The 17260-nt window shown below is 40.6% G+C and overlaps 1 long non-coding RNA gene across 1 annotated transcript; it reads left to right on the top strand.

The window, feature by feature from the left end:
- The first annotated feature begins 1061 nt into the window (after nucleotides 1–1061).
- On the top strand, nucleotides 1062–7601 carry LOC145459885 (uncharacterized). The gene is made up of 2 exons (XR_013921586.1): nucleotides 1062–1319; nucleotides 7299–7601. It is a non-coding gene; the product is annotated as an uncharacterized LOC145459885 (long non-coding RNA).
- Nucleotides 7602–17260: the final 9659 nt, after the last annotated feature.

Genomic DNA, 17260 nt, shown 5'->3' with positions numbered 1-17260 from the left:
TATCCGATTTGGCATGGTGATGATAGTTCAACGAGGTTACGCCATTACAAATATGAGCGAATGTGTTATTCAGCTAAGGCGAGCCAACCTATCTATGCGGTACCTAAACCTGCCATGTGTTGATTGAGGCTGGGCGAGATTGATAGTTTCGATACTCTTCTCCAGCGTGGAAGGCTTGAACCCTCAATTTGTCGTATCACAGTATACGAAACATCTGGTACAGAGGTAGAGTGAATGACATATATGTGAAGTCGCGACCGACCCATAGCACTGTCTCAAAGTGCAATGAAATAGGTGTGGTCAACAGAATACCAAATAATCTGTGATGTAGAGCTTGCATTATATTCTTTGTGGTAGCGTGAAAGATACACACGCGAACATTTTACATCTTTCAGTCTCACTTCGTGTGCAAAGTAGCTATTCTCGCTTATCACAAAAATCGTTGCTATAATAAAGCTTTATTGTGGAATGTACTTAAGTCCAGCCATTCCACAATAACTATATGGTGGTTTTAAAAATGTAATGATGGCTAATGACTGCAATCGTGTGGATTAATACTGTGGTTGCGGTGAAAAGGCAAAATTTGACGAACCACCTTGGTTCATACCTGCATTATGTATGAGTGCTCGATAGATATAATCTTTGTGAATGCAATTGTTGGCGATTTGTGAATATTGTATGCTATGCCGGTCGGTGTGTTTGGGTATTGGTACTGATCCGAAAGCTGAGCGCTATATGACTGGTGTTTTCCATTGGAAAAATGAAATAGTGATTTGTAGATTTTCATTAAGAATATAATTCAATCTCATTAGCGTTTCTTCGAAGTAACTACCTCAACAAAACTTTGAGATTTTTCTCGAAGACTAGCGAATGGGGTGTTTCTAATTCCGTCATGCAGTGACCACCCTACTCGAATATGTAACGTAGCGTGAAGCCGTACACATGATACTGAGAGCAACATGTCTAGGGTCAGAAATCAAGCTTGGTTTGTAGACGCTGCAGCTGATGTCATTATGAAAATCGGCTGGGTTCCGCGTTGACCTCCAATTTATTCGATATCTTTGTTTAGCTGGTACCGTACCATTCGTGACGCTATGGGAGCGCGATTTTTATAATAGTATAGTATACTGAAAAGCATAGTGACTGTGATTGTCGCATTGGGAGGCGTTACTTGATTATGGAATTTATGCTGGGGATTTTACCCTGGATTCATACTTGAAAGACGCTACGATGCTGCATCATTGAGTCGGATATATACGAGATCGTATTTTGTTCCTTGCGACGGACCTGGAGACTATAATTGGCGGCGACCGGATCTTGTGGGTTCAATGCCTTTTGTAGATTATGCGTTGTAGTTGCCGGGATTTGCGTATCCCGTCAAAGTCACACCAAAAGAAAGCTTGTACCGAAGAAAGCGACTATATTCACTGTTCAAACGAGACTTTCACAAACTACCGATCTAGGAAGTTGGCGGTCAACTGAAACTGGCTTGTTTGAGTAGTTCTAGTTCTAGTTGCGCATTTAAAAAATAATTTAGTAGTAAATAAACTATAGTAAACACACGTCGTCGTTTGGCGTGAATCGTGAAACCGCTGTTCTCTCATGTGTTGTTCTCACAGCCATTGCTAGCCCAGAGCCATCACTGCTAACAGTGGTGTAGTCAGGGGTGGGTTGGAGGTCGGAAACCCTGTCATATCAAACTAACGCCGTCCATTTGAAATGCCGAATCTACCTTCACTATTTATTCGATCATTTGCAATTTCGTAAGTCGTATATTGTCGGTTAGTTAGTTGCCAATTTTTGAAGTTCGTTATTCTAGTTCTAGTTACGCATGTTGAAAATCCAAATCCAGTGGTATGTAAAAATGTGATTCACACACAACGACGTTATCGATCTGCGGGACAATTATTTCAATGCGATAGTCCATGGACAATTGGACATGAACCTTTGCGATATACCTGTACTGTGAAGTCGGGAAACATAATTGTAATGGCATAGTACTACGCCGGCTATCAATTATTTCCCTACTATCGGTCGGCGCTTCCCGTTACTGCACCGGATATCTACCCTGTTTCCAGAAAGCTGTACTCACTTTACTAGATCCCACGGCATAGCTTTCGCATGAACCAGTATATTCTATTTTGATAACAGTAATTAGCCCTCGAGTATATGTAAAGGCTTGGAATGGTTGGTACTTTTAGTGTTAGGGCGCGTTGCGCGACGAAGGACATTAGGGCGAATTACTGAGTTATATTCTCCCAAGCAGTATGCATAGTTTGTGTACAATACAGCAGAAGACCTATCTGTCGCGTCCGTTCGTTCCAAACGGCAGAAAACAATTTTGGTGCTTACTGCCTTGCAGACGCAATCTGGTAGTAGCCTACTGCATGTTTGAGTAGTTCTGGTTCTAGTTTTAGTTGTGGATTTTAGTTTAGTAGTTAGTAATTCTAATTATAGTGGTGCATTAGAAACAGAATTTAGTTGCCAAACAACTAGAAAACGCGTCGTTTAGCGTGAATCGTGATACCGCTGTTTTGTTATGCGATGCTCTTGCAGCCATTTGGTACCGTAGATTTATCGCTACTAACAGAGGCGTAGCCAGGGGTGGGTTTGGGGGTCGAAACGCCTCCCACTTCAAACTTTTGCTGATGTTGATGTGGATGTGGATAGGCGATGCGATTCCGATAAAATATAAATGAATGATCTTCTTCCGAATTGAATCTACTTAGTTTTGTTTTAGTTACTTTCAAAGGTCGTTGGTTCTAGTTCTAGTTCTAGTTCTAGTAGCTGGTAGAAGTCTGTTGGCTTGCACTGAAGTATAGCGCCTCTCTCCACCTACGTCGATTTTTCCAAGTCACCGCGGTTTGAAATAACACAGCAAAGTCATTGTCTTGCCACCCGTATGTTCCACGCATTGCCGCTCGCTGGACGAGGAATTTGTTTGGACAACGCAGTGTCGTGATATAATCACAACAACAGCTGTGTCCAAGAATAGCATGCGCGATATTTTCACGATGTCAGCCGCTTCGCAACTAGAATAGATATCACAAACTCAAGTCAGGCCATACTATTCGCCAATGCGTAAGCGAAACACTTACGTACAACAGCACGCAGAGCGGAAATGTATCTGGATTCGATGGCGCGCACGCGTACATCAATCCGAGCACTAGATATATCGCACTCGTGTTACTTTCGTAAAGACAGATCGCAGGCGGCCCACTTTCTGATCTTACGACGTGTTTGATAGCGCCTTGTCAAGTCTGAAAATATACGCTGCGACTGGAGATCTTAAATAGCTGGTTCGTGGTACAGAACTTGAATATAGCTTTCAATACAACATCCATTGTAGCATTATATTTAATAAACTCGAAGACTTTTCGGGTGCCTGTTTTCAAGAGTTATCGGCACACTAAAGGGATTTAAACAGATTTAAAAGCAAAACCAAAAAGGCAAAGTATGACGCAACAATCAAAATCACAGACCATGAAATTCGCATCGTATGGCAACAATAACAAACTACGAAGTATACGGACATACGGTACTATAGTAGCAGCACAATTTGTAAATAAACAATTACACGCACGGAACAACACGCACTAATGAGAAATTTGTAGGTTATAGAGGAAATCTTTCAGTCTGCATAAAATAGGTTTGCTCAACTGAATAATAGTAGACTCCAACACTTTTAAATGAAACACAGACCTACCACGCGCAACGACAGTGAACATATTGTCATCATAGTGCTGTGCACAGGCAAGGTTTTCGCTCAGATGCTGACCGATTGACGAAGCATATGCTTGGTAATCATCATAGCAGTCTGTTTTTGCAGCCAATTTGCACTGACGTGTGAGCTCCGTGCGATCATTTGCGCATGTTTTTGACCGAATCAATTTTGGGATATGCTGCTTAATACGCTCAAACAATCTTTGAGATGTTCGTCCTACATACCTACTATCACAGTGGCACTTGTATTGGTAAACAACATTACTTGCATCAAAGGCAGGAAGTACATCTTTTCGAGAGTTGGGTAACAAGGGTTTCGTCGTGTACACTACATGCGTGTTAACGCTGTAGTAGCAACGGTGAACAGCCGATTTAATAAGCTTTTCAAATCGGCTGGACACGTTACCTAGCCAAGGTAGGTGTAAAAATGCCGGGCATTTTTCTGGGCCATATTTTGGAGCTGTATCCGATTTTTTCAATACCCTAGAGATGGAGCATTTTAATATGTGGTCCGGATAGCCATTTTTGGAGAGAATCAAGTGGATATCATCCAATTCGCGTGACAGTTTTTCCGGTGAGCAGAGGCGCAAGGCGCGATTAACGAGAGATGAAATGAGGTTTAATTTACGCCGCTTTGGGCAGAATGAATCCCAACGAATATAATGACCAGTGAAAGTAGGTTTTCTGTACACCGACGTTAAAAACGTTTGTCCTGATCTCTCTACTAAGACGTTTAAAAAGGGAAGGGCAGCATCAGTTTCCTTTTCCACGGTAAATTGTAGAGCTGGATGGAGACAATTCAATTTTTCGAAGAAATTATGACACTCTCGCTCATTTTTAAAGCCAACAAAGGTGTCATCGACATATCTAAAATAGAGGAGAGGTTTTGCGACGTTTTCAAACAATTTCTTTTCATGGTATCCCACGAATATATCGGCCAGAGTAGGTCCCAACGGTGAACCCATCGAAATACCATTGCATTGACGGAACATCGTGTCATTAAAGCTGAATTCAACGCTACTAGTAGCAGTTTGCAACAATTCAAGAAATATTTCACGCGGTAGTTTCGGAGGTTCAAGCGTGCCATCATAAAGCGCGTCCGCGCAGATTTCGAAAGTTTCCGACAATGGTACGTTAGTGAAAAGACTTTTCACATCAAATGAGCTAAGAAATACATTGGACGGATTTAATTTGGCGCGTTTTAATTCGTCTACTAGTAGCGTTGAATTCAGCTTTAATGACACGATCAAGTGGATTTCTGTGCAAGCGTTTCAATGTCCACAAACGTAAAAACTGTGGAATATGCATAGGCTACACCGGTAGCCATGCATCTGTTCGCGACAATAAGAAGCCAAGAACTACGTTCTTTACGGTTCCAAGTTGAACTTCTTACAAGATATTAGCATAAAATAATATCAAATCACCTTATATATACGCGGCTTCCTTGCATTCCAACGGCGCGGTATTCAGAAAGGTCGGCGAATAACCTCGTCAGGGGAGCAAAATGTGGCTGGTTCTAATCTTGGCCAGTCATACACTACTGGCGCCAGAGCGCTGGAAATCGTCTATAGTACCGTATGTCCGTATACTTCGTAGTATAGATAACTAACCTACGGATAGATAGCCAACAGCCGTCGTCACGCTTGCTTGCTCGGAGGAAAATACTGCTCAGCAATCTGAACTCAACGTAATTGCCAATCCCATAGCTGACGACCCGAGCGCTCAAATTGAATAAAGTTGATCTTATTTGAACGCTACTGTCGCACTGATTCCGAAAATATACATTCAAATCCGATCGGGGCAATGGAACCGCCTCGAAATACACCTCAAAGTCTGAAAATTGGCATTGTTCTGAACAATCGAGGACACGCAAGGGTTATTGTTATGGTCATTGTGGTGCGTCCATGCGATTGTCTGGAACAATGCCGATTTTCAGACTTTGAACGCTATTTCAGGCTGGTTCCTTTGCCTTGACGAAAGTTTAATGTATATTTTCGGAATCAGTGCGACAGTAGCTTTCTAATAAGATCAACTTTGTTAAATTTGAGCGCTCGGGTCGTCAGCTATGGGATTGGCAATTACGTTGAGTTCAGATTGCTGAGCAGTATTTTCCTCCGAGCAAGCAAGCGTGACGACGGCTGTTGGCTATCTATCCGTAGGTTAGTTATCTATATTCGTAGTTTGTTATTGTTGCCATTGATACGATGCGAATTTCATGGTCTGTGATTTTGATTGTTGCGTCATACTTTGCCTTTTTGGTTTTGCTTTTAAATCTGTTTAAATCCCTTTAGTGTGCCGATAACTCTTGAAAAGAGGCACCCGAAAAGTCTTCGAGTTTAATAAATATACTGCTACAATGGATGTTGTATTGAAAGACTGGAGATCTGACAATAATAATCCAACGCGTTGTTGTCAGGCAGGAAGACATGGCGATGCGGTGATAACGGCTTTGATTGTAGATTCCGCCACCAATATTTTCCTTCGATGCGAACATGATACGTTTCTGGCACTGGCTTTATGCTAGCGACACACATTGTAAATTGCGTACACTAATCATTGGTATTTTGAAGTCTACATTCATTGTAGTATAGTTTATAAGCTCGAAGACTCTTCGTGAGTTCCTTATGAATTGTTAACTGCATAGTGATAGTGACACGAATATTTGAACATAAACAATTAAACAGAGTTCAATGAATGCCAATTTGACGAAGTATGACGTAACAACGTCACTTTAAAACTAATGCCAGACGAAATCTGCTGTCCTGGTAACTGTGCGGTTGTCATAACAAAGGAAAACGGGTGTCAAATTAAAAATATGCAATGCATGGACACAAATATGACACACGTATAGCAATATATATCAATGAAAAATTTGAAGATTGTAAAGGAACTCCTTCTGTCGCCATGAAAATATTGGTTACTTAATAAATAAGAACTTTAATACATATAAATGGAATAAAGATCTGCCCTTAGAAAGCACAGTGATCGTGGTATATGCTGCAACGAATGTTGTCTTGAAATCAATGCTCAAACTTGGTACCTCCAGTCATCTATTCAAGGAAGCGTTGTAAACTGAGCTCAATTTTTCAGCAAATACTTTACTCTCGCTAGTATGTAAAGCTTAGAGTAGACTGATGGCCTCATTTTAGTACGATATGAACATCAATGCCGCTAACTCCGACTTACAGAACATTAAATGCATTACCGTTTACAGGCTTTTGTATACAGATATATCATAATACATTTATATGATTGTGAATCATTTCATGAGAGGTATTACTATAGAGCCCGACATTACACGTTGACAGAAATATCGTTATCGGACATTGGAGATTAAAAAACCAACGGTGCATCGGCAATTTTTGTGACATCCTATCAAACTAGATGTCATATCTTTAAATATCGACTGAATATATCGGAGTTTGCGGTGAAGGTGCTACTTATTGGCTTTATCGGTATCGGCTCAAAATCCAATATTGTTCTGACCGGAGAGAATTTTGAGCTTTTGTAACTGTACCTTCGCTAAAAATAATCGAGTACAGCCTCGATTTAACGCGAGAATCTTATTATTCCAGGCGAAATTTAAGAAAATGGCCCAAAGGCGCCAATCGGCACCCAGTATCGTGACCAGGGCCGTGCTGGGACGTACCGCCAAGCCCCCTTACGCCTTCCCCGGTAAAGAGGACAATAGCGGCACACACTCTCCAAACACGAACCACCTGCGTCTGAGCTTGAAATTCGGAAGCCAGGGCGCTACGCTGAATTTAACGAAACGGGAAGACGTTATGGAGGGGAAGGTTCAACTAACAGCTGGGATGCAGACGCAAGACAGATACTTCTTCCTCTTCGCCGACTCGTTTTTGTTTTGTTTTTATTGAACAGTATTTGGCACTTATCGCCTATTTGGTCATTTGTGCCCAGAACATGAATGTTGTAAAGTTCGTTGGTCTGTTTCACTTTTGTACGCTTCGCGGACGACTTCCAGCCTCGCACGCATTCACCATCTTTCACTCTCTCTTCCGTGCGTCCACTTCAGTATCTGTTGCTGTCGATTATTGAAAGCTCGACTTCACTTTATCCGTCTGGGCTTTTCGTACGACACCGCTCGAGCAGTGAGGTCGGCGATGAGGAGCCTAGATAAACCTCCGACCCATAGAAACATGGCAGAGCCGAGACTCGAACCAGCAACCATTGGTGTCGTGACTGCAGTGTTTAACCAACTGCGCCACTCGCTTCCCCGTACACCGACTTGTTGGTCATCGCGAAAGCAAAGTAAGGAAATCTTTTCCGCGCGTTGGCTGTAGAGCTCGCTCAGTGCAACTAGAAATGAGATTAGAATTGAAATTACTGAATAGGCCTTTTGCAGGACTTCGATCACGTGACTAGATACGCATAGCAACAACAAATTGGTTAGCAAGCTACTTTCTCGCGCACCTGCTTCAGTGCTAAATATCGCATAGTGTACTGTTGATTTCTGGTTGTAAACGTTTCGGAAATTTGTTGTAGAAGTCATCAGAGATTTACCTATGCTAGATGTCAATCCTGTACAAAGCACATAGAATGATGTCGTCTGAATTACGCAGAAATCCGTCGTTAACGTAGCCGTATTTCGGATACCGGTACAGTATATTATCGTTTTCGGGCTGTAAACGTTCGCAAGTGTCATGGAGATGCGCAAGGATTCAAATATGTTGGATGTCTTTGATTCATGAACTATGTAAACTCCTTGCATCAAAATGATCGACATTGTAGCCGTTATTTGGTAGTCAACTATGATTTTATGACACAAAATTCGACATTGCAGGACATTGACTGCGTGATATTTATTGCAGCATCAAGTTAGGTGTGGATAGTATACTATAGTTGTATTGTAGCGGTAGTTGGTAATCATTGCAGCATTTTGATGATTGATATCGATTGCAATATATATAGGATACTGCTATTTTTAAGCCTAAGAGACAATGACTGCCAGTGCCAGTACGTTGATGTGTTATGAATTCATGCAATGTGCTACATACCATATATATATTAAATATCCCAAGCTATTGTATGACTTCTCAGTTAAACAATTCAAAATATTTAGACCTCTACACCTATATTACAAGTTATTGATCATTCTGTCATGCTGCCAAGTGCCACTACCCGAAGGAAAATGATCATCAGCTCCAATTGAGGGTGAAACAGACTGTCCCGGGGCCTGGATCACTTGATTGATTGCCTGGATTGGAATACTTCACTCTATGGCACAGTGCAAATATCTTGAGTTTCAAGACATATGGCTATATCACATGCATACGGATTAATGATCTGATGGATTATCCCAAGAGAGCCGAACATAGGCAACTAAGAAATTGATGATGCCCTCGTCAAGAATTCAGCCTGGAGCCAATTATTATCACCACATAAAATTTGGTCATGTGGTGGAAGGCAGCGTGGTTTCATGCCAACAGAAAATGTCTGCAGATGATCTGACCACTGACTAACCATAGCAATTTACAACGTTGTAAATTGCTATGGACTAACTGTCCTGAACTTCTTTCCCGATGTTGATGTCTGCTTTGAAAATGATATTTCATTTGTGTACAGCAAGACAAGCGCTCTTCCGTGAATGCTATGAATATGTCTAGACAAGTGGCTATGGAGGTAGAGGAAAATACATAGGCATAACAGTCTCGGCAGTTATTGAACTTGATAAGGTTAACATCCATTTTTATTCAACTATTTCTTATGCTCTGGGTATCGAATACACAAAAATAATAATAAATCGATCTTCTTTGCAAGTTTATTTGTAAATTCAATGGATCAAAGAATATCATCAGTTCAGAATATTACGGAGTCAATGCGAAAGAAACAATGTTAGTCGTCTTTAGAGGATGTTTCTGAGTTGGTTGAGCCAATACACAGAGGGGGTCAGCAACGAAGTACTATTTTACCTGAGTACTAGCGTCATTATGAGTTTAGGCTACTTCCACTTCTACTTGACACTTTTTAGGTAGTACTTTTTTGTCAGGTTTGGGATTTTGTCAACTAGAAAGTAGCTTTGGCGCATGATTGCATCCCCTTCAAGCGTGAGGTTGTCATAACAACTGGGCCAAATAGCCCCAGTACCACGGTAACTAAATTAATTTTTGAAAATTGCACATATTTGTGGTGTCATCACCCTTTTGCGTTGATCAAGAAGATGCAACATGCAATGTTTACAGTTGTCACATGGCATCAATTTCTAAAACTAAGTGACCCTCAACCAAATCTTCTTCATTTAACGAATTTCTTGACCGCTTTTCAGAAATTAATTTCTACTTCCACTTGAAGTACTTTGGACATGTCCTGGAAGTAATTAGTGCTACTGGTACTGGAGTATAAATTAAGGCATTACTTCTACTTGGTTCCCAACAATGACCACGTCTGGGTATAGGATGACCGATCTTGTCACTGCGTTTGAACTGCTCTAAGAGTTATATGACAGTTACTTCCCTTAGTTCGCTAAATATCGCACATATGTGACATCAACTATTTATCAAAATCGAGTGTGATTTGCCACATCCACTTCAATCGCAGTTGCGAAGTAGTGGTAATAAAATTGGCATTGTATAAGGCAACAATAAAGTGCACTGATTTGCTTAGTCTTGACGGCAGGTTCTCCCAAAAGATACTTCCTATGTGTTCAGCGACATTTGTTTTATAGCAGCACGCCAGCACCCAAACCAGCAGACAGTATATCCTGATCCTTGCGGGTCCCGGCTGCTTCAGCCATATCTTCCATCCAAAATCAGGCTCCACAACAGACAAATAGTACTGCTTGAACTAACAAATACTCTTACCAGAATATAAGCCAATCGCTTTACTTCAAATGCATAAATTTAAGTACATATGATCAGAGTTGAGTACCGTAATACGACTACGTTACCGATGGATTTCTGCGTAATTCTGACGATATCATTCTAAATGCTTTGTACAGGATTGACATCTAGCATAGGTGAATCTCTGATGACTTCTACAACAAATTTCCGAAACGTTTACAACCAGAAATCAACAGTACACTATGCGATATTTAGCACTGAAGCAGGTGCCCGAGAAAGTAGCTTGCTAACCAATTTGTTGTTGCTATGCGTATCTAGTCACGTGATCGAAGTCCTGCAAAAGGCCCGCAATGTACTTGGAAATGGAATCCGATTCCTATTCAGAAATAAACACAACAAAAATAAAGATCAGTTGAATTCAGAAGCATGAAGATGGCAAATGTCCGTAACAAAGCTTTGCTCGTTTTGCGCTATCACATTTTCACGAAAACCTGAAGAAGAAAAATTAGAATTTCGTTATAACCAGTCTATAGAAATGCATGGTCCAAGTCTGCTACAATCGTTGACTATTTTTTGAATTGTCTTCGTACACTCTTTCACTTTTATTGTGGTGAAATAACTGGCGGACCCCCCCCCCCCCGAAATTTGTGTTACCAATTCCGCATACCTCTACCATAGACTCATTATCTGATTTCACAAATTATTGAAACCCTCAACTAGTCAACTTGCCAACCGACCAATCGATAATTCTGTGAACCTAATCCGCCATGGTGTTTGTGCGATTTATTTTACGTAATTGATATCATACACGCGAACGCCTACAAGATCGTGTACATGTGTAGGTTATCGTATCATAGCAGGCTTAAAATTATATCATTAATACGATGCTTATTGGAGCTGTGGTAAAAGTTTAAGGGCAATTTATTCATAGGCATGTTATTTATATAGACACAATTACACCGTCCGCGATTATATTCATTGCGGGCAAATCTGGGCGCTATGAATTGCTCCGAATAAGTTCTTGTAGATTTTGGGAAACGTTGTTTTGAGTTCTTACCAGTCTCACGACTTTGACTTGACGATTCGCGTGTTGGTGTTCCGGTATTCCTGGAATTTTTGGGTGATGCTGTATAGGTCGTATCGAGTTACATCTTTAAAATCACCAAAGTCAGAATATATCTCAATAGCGTACCTGTGTAGCACTCCTGTCGGACATTATTGTGGCAAAGCTCGTGCTACGGTACTTACTATTGCATTTTGATTTTGAAAACTACAGAGTAGTTTTGAGATAAGTTACAACACTTATTTTACCGAGTTACAGCCCCCTGTGTCGTTGTAGTTGAAAATGGTTTCCAAGACTCTTCCTGTGTAACGTGTGAATCATTTTGCTCTAATCGAGAATCTACTTCGAAAGTAGCCACATCCGATTAACACTTGTAGTAAATTGCAATGGTGACTACAATGACCGGCTGTGTTTTTTTTTGTGTAGGAACGCGAGCCGCGGACGGTCTCAACGCAATAGCATGGAAGAAACGTGAAAAGATCAACAATGCCAAACGGGCAAAACAGAAAAAATCCTAATGTCTCTCTGCAACTTTAGACTTTATTTTGACAATCTTCCTAGAAGTGTGAGCGGTAAAAAGTTGAAGGTATGTCAGAATCACAACTGTTAGCATGCTTTGTATTTTACCTTGGAGCGGTGCCTAACAACCGGGGCTCATCCGATTACCCCAGGGGTTTTATGAGCCGGACTTGGACAACTACATGATTTTCAGGTTTTCGAAATTAGATTAGAATTAGAGTTATAGCTGCACATTTTTTTTCTTCTCTAAATTTGACTAGAATTCGAATTATAACTGGACCGTTTTTTTCAAATTAGACCCGACTTCAAGTTACATAGTTACACAGTTTTACCAAATTAGATTGTAACTAGAATTACTCAATTTGCAAAAGCTTGGACACGGAATAAAGTCCCGTTCATATCATATCATACCTTATTCTAATAAGCATGACGCTGAAAAATATCAGCACACTATGCCCGACTCGTTTTGCACGGTACAGTTGTCCTGTAGCAATTCTGGATGATCCTGAATGCATTAGAATTAAGAAATCGGATTAGAATTAGAGAACAGAAAAATTTCACTTATTATGTTACAATTATATTACCGACATTTTCCTACAACTAGTGAAATCAAACAATTAGAATTATTTAGTTGTCTAAGTCATTCTGAACCAGACTCATACAGCAGAAATCTCAATCATTTACTGCAATATATGTTGTGTGTTCATGTTATATGTTTTTTTTTCCTTCAACAGTGATGGTAATGCAAAGTTGATTCAGTGGACCAGTATTCTATAGTACGGTAGTGTATTAGATGTGTTACCTGGTAGCTTATTAGTGACTTGCCGAAAATACGGGGTTCTCACAATGTTTTCAGATTAATGTAGTGGTTCACCGAGTTAGTAAAGGTTAAGAACCACTGTCCTCGCATGAGAACCTCCAACAAGTAGCATCGGTTGAGAGTATTCGATCCGTCATGTTAACAATTTCCATTTATAGCTATGACACAAGTCCATCGTTAAACTGATTATCACTGGACACAACTTCTCTGCTGAAATATGTGTGTGTTGTATGAAGTGCTATCATCAAGGTAGTATACTAAATGACTAGAGCTGTGGTTCTTAGCATTTTCTAACCTGGCGATACCTTATGCTAACCTGGAAGTCTTCAGCGAACAATGCTTCAAGTGCTGCACCATGTTTGAAAGTAACCTACAACTCGTTAAAGACCAGTCATGAGTCGTAAATACTTTCCGAAATTTGAGGACATTCTAAAATACCAAATTAGCGATGTTTGACAGTATTATATATCTGGCAAACATTTGGTCGCGTTTCTTCCAAAATACACCAAATGGTTAAAAGTGAGTTGTTGGTTTTATCCCGTCTCTCAGAGGCTTCAATGAGACCTGTTATAACAGGTGTGATATCAAACGGACGGTAGCAAATTTCTCATTTGAATAATGTTAAGATTCTGGGTTTCAAATTGCATGATGTTGTCGCCATTACATTCTGTGTTGACCTTGATTTTTGGAAATTTTACCGTTACACAAGCTGGTAAGGTAGAGAAACGCTGTTCTATATTTTTCTGTACCCGTTTTGTGTGACTAACATGTTTACTCTGAGGAGTACTTCGATAAAGTGATTCCATTATGTTTTCAGGAGCTTCTCCTTTCCCATTTTAAAGATCGACATGGTGCAGTTATCATGGATTCTCGATAAGACTTTCAACAAAGAGGGAGTCGGAAGACCGCTCTGATACGCATTCATTAACATCACCAAGCACGAGCACGCTTTGAAAGCTTCGAAAAGTTTTGATGACAATCCTGGCATCTTCGTACCGATCAAGAGGCCCATAGTTGAATTTCATCAGAAAACAGGTAAAACTGCAAGCAAAGCAGATATTTTGTGACTTTGACATTACCTTTTCTCGTTCTGTTTCATTTTATGGTATCATTTTTCCTTTACAACACTTGATCATAATCATTCGGCCAATGATAAAACTCTACCCACTTCCTAAAATAATATATACCAACAGACTCCTACAAACTACTGGGTGTTCGAGATGCGTAACTGGAACCACGGCCATTAAAGCTCTGCAACTAACTAACCAGATCGCATACCGCTATTCACTGTCGATTGTCGATAATTGGCAGCACTGATAATACAAATCAGTGAATCGCTAACGAGATAGGAAATATTGGATACAGAATCGTCACTTCTAAAAGTAAGGGTTTCTAGGTAAAATGGGAAGGCTTTCAACCCCTATCACCCCTACGGCAGTCTCTTCAGTGATGACTCTGAGCTAGAAATGGCTGCAAGAACATCACAAAGACGTTATCACGATTCATGCAAAACGATGACCTGAGTTTTCCAGTTATTGGCAACTATTTTTTTAATTCGCTACTGTAACTAAAACTGCTCACTTTTCAAAATCCACAACTTGAACTAATCAAAAAAAGTTTTGAGTTGACCGTCAACTATCCAGATTGGTAGCTTACAAGCTTACAAGTCTGCATACTAGTAAATAATATTATACTCGGCGGCATAGGCGCCGACTTACGCGGTTACGAGGTGGCTGCGCCACCTCGTGACCACATTTACGAGGTGGCGGCCACCTCGTACAAAATGCTCAAACGCCTAAGTGATTTCTGACCAGTAATTGGTAATCAGGCGAATCGATGCGACCTCATTAGAGACGATATCATTCTAAATGCTTTGTACAAGATTGACATCTAGCACAGGTAAATCTCTGATGACTTCTACAACAAATTTCCGAAACGTTTACAACCAGAAATCAACAGTACACTATGCGCTATTTAGCACTGAAGCAGGTGCGCGAGAAAGTAGCTTGCTAACCAATTTGTTGTTGCTATGCGTATGTAGTCACGTGATCGAAGTCCTGCAAAAGGCCTATTGGTAATCAGGCGAATCGATGCGACCTCATTAGAGACGTCATCGATTTCGATACGCGCGTGTGGCAGGCTCGTAGCCACGGGGGTTTCGGGGGTCGAAATTCCCTATTTGAAACGCGAAACCCCGTCATTTTGAAATGATCATTGTAACTCTAATACTCAGTTGCAATTCAATAATAGCGTTATCAGTGTGCCGCGCGGCTGATTTGCGAGAAACGTGTTCTCAATTAGGGGGAAAAGTCTGTGATGATCTCTCGCTGAGATGGTCGCTAAATTAGATCATTCATTCCTGTGCGCGTGGCAATCGTCGCTAGCCTGATTTATCGCGTATCGAGCTAGCCTGGTTCCGCAGGCTTGAACAATCGCATCTGCAATAGGCCTAGTTCACACTATATCATCGCTTTACTGCGCAATCGCATCTGCATTGGCGGCTTCGACCTGGTGTGCACGATATCATTGCTGGCCTAACTATAGTGTCTGGGGCATAACATGCTTTGGCTTTTATCTCTCCCTGGTTTTGAGACAATGCGGTCGAGTTTACGCTAATTAGTGTTTGTTTTATGTCGTATTCATTAAAAAGCGACATCGCGAAACTGAGTAACATTGAATCGCTGCAAACAGACTTTACCTTGTGTGCAATTGATTCCCACTAATACTTGAACGTAACGATCAGAAGATGTGTATCATGGCTCGGGTTCTGAAAGACGACTAAGGTTTGAAATCGGTGCCATCAAGTTCAGATGCTCGGCGGGGCCTGAAAAAGTATGTGAAAAAAAAAACACTCCCAATGGGATTTGTAACTTGTTGGCCACCCGAATAGATTTTGAGATGCCGCCACTCATTATTGAAATATGATGTTTTGTGAGATTTGATGACCACTGACAATCTCCTTGTAGTATTCATTGGTAGGGTTGTGAAAATCGAGCGCCTGAGTGATTTGACCATGAATCGAATATTAGGCGTCGAGTCGAGTACCACTACTTATGACATCATAGGGGTATGGGAAATGTGGAAAGTGCAAATCTGTACCTTTCATGCAACCGCAAAGAATGCAATGCCGGGTCTACGTCATATTAAAAATGATATGGTATTTGTCGACCATTGCTATTTCATTGCAGATGCTGCAGGTTTACAAATATTTCATTTCCACTAACGTAGTTTTGTACAACAGCTTTCGTATGCTGTTATATGACCAAGAAAGTTCCAAGGCTTCCACAGTGGAAATACGATCGAAATGATAAGTTTAGTTAATAAATGAACAATGAACACATATTGGTTAGTAGGGCTGGTCATGATGATACGAATACTCGAATCTGCTTCGAATAATATATATAATGATTCGAGTCGAGTAGTGAAATTTTCGGAGTGCTGATATTATACGCTCCTTGCCTATGAAATGTAATTGACTAACGAGAATTATAGTTTCGGCGGTATTTTCCACTGTGGGAGCATTGAAACCTCGACTGGCCGTATCAGAGCCTACAAAACATGTAGTAAAAAGCTATGAATGTTGCTGGGATTAACATATTTCTGAAGTCATGATCGACCCACAGTATTGTCACAAAGTGCAATGAGATTGGTACCTATTGTGGATTAAATATCAAAGTACAGACATTATATTCTTTGTAGTAGCGTAAAAGGTATATATATGAACTGTGACATCTTACATACTGGTATTTCGTCATAATGACTGATACTTGAATACTCCACTGGACTCGAAGCCAAATGTGTGATTCAGTATCGAATCGCTCGCGTAGTCGATTTCGCACACCCCTACTGGTAAAGAGAGGAACAATTTCCCTAGTAGACTCAAATTGGTAGAGTTAATACTGATTTCAGATGCGAGTCCTCTGGACATTGTGCCTAGCCCAACAATAAGTGCTATCTTTGAAAATATATAAAGTTACTGTGATACGAGGACAATTTTCCCGTTCAAATCAACCGATTCCTACCTTTTAGGGAAGCTCTCGAAATCAAAAGACAGCGTAAAGTGAAATTTCTCGCAAAGCAGAAGCTATGTACAGGAAATTGACTCGTCGAATGAAACCGATGTTAACTCAAATCCAAACCGCCAAGTTTCAAAAGAAAGTCATCGGAATATTCAGTCGCTCGCATGAAAAGACAGAGAAAGTAACAAAACTCTGGATTGCAGAATGGGAAAAAAACGTTCGATCTACATATTCATCATATGCGACTATACTTCTGTTTCAAGGCAAAGTCAGTACGACAGCCATCATTGATGAATCATACGAAACCGAAAAGAGC

This window comes from Botryllus schlosseri, unplaced genomic scaffold (genome assembly GCF_051294905.1).
Source record: "Botryllus schlosseri isolate E-star unplaced genomic scaffold, Bs_hap1 Bs21a, whole genome shotgun sequence".
Classification (NCBI taxonomy): Eukaryota; Metazoa; Chordata; class Ascidiacea; order Stolidobranchia; family Styelidae; genus Botryllus; species Botryllus schlosseri.
Note: the sequence above shows the minus strand (reverse complement) of the source record. Positions and strands in the feature narration are given on the sequence as shown.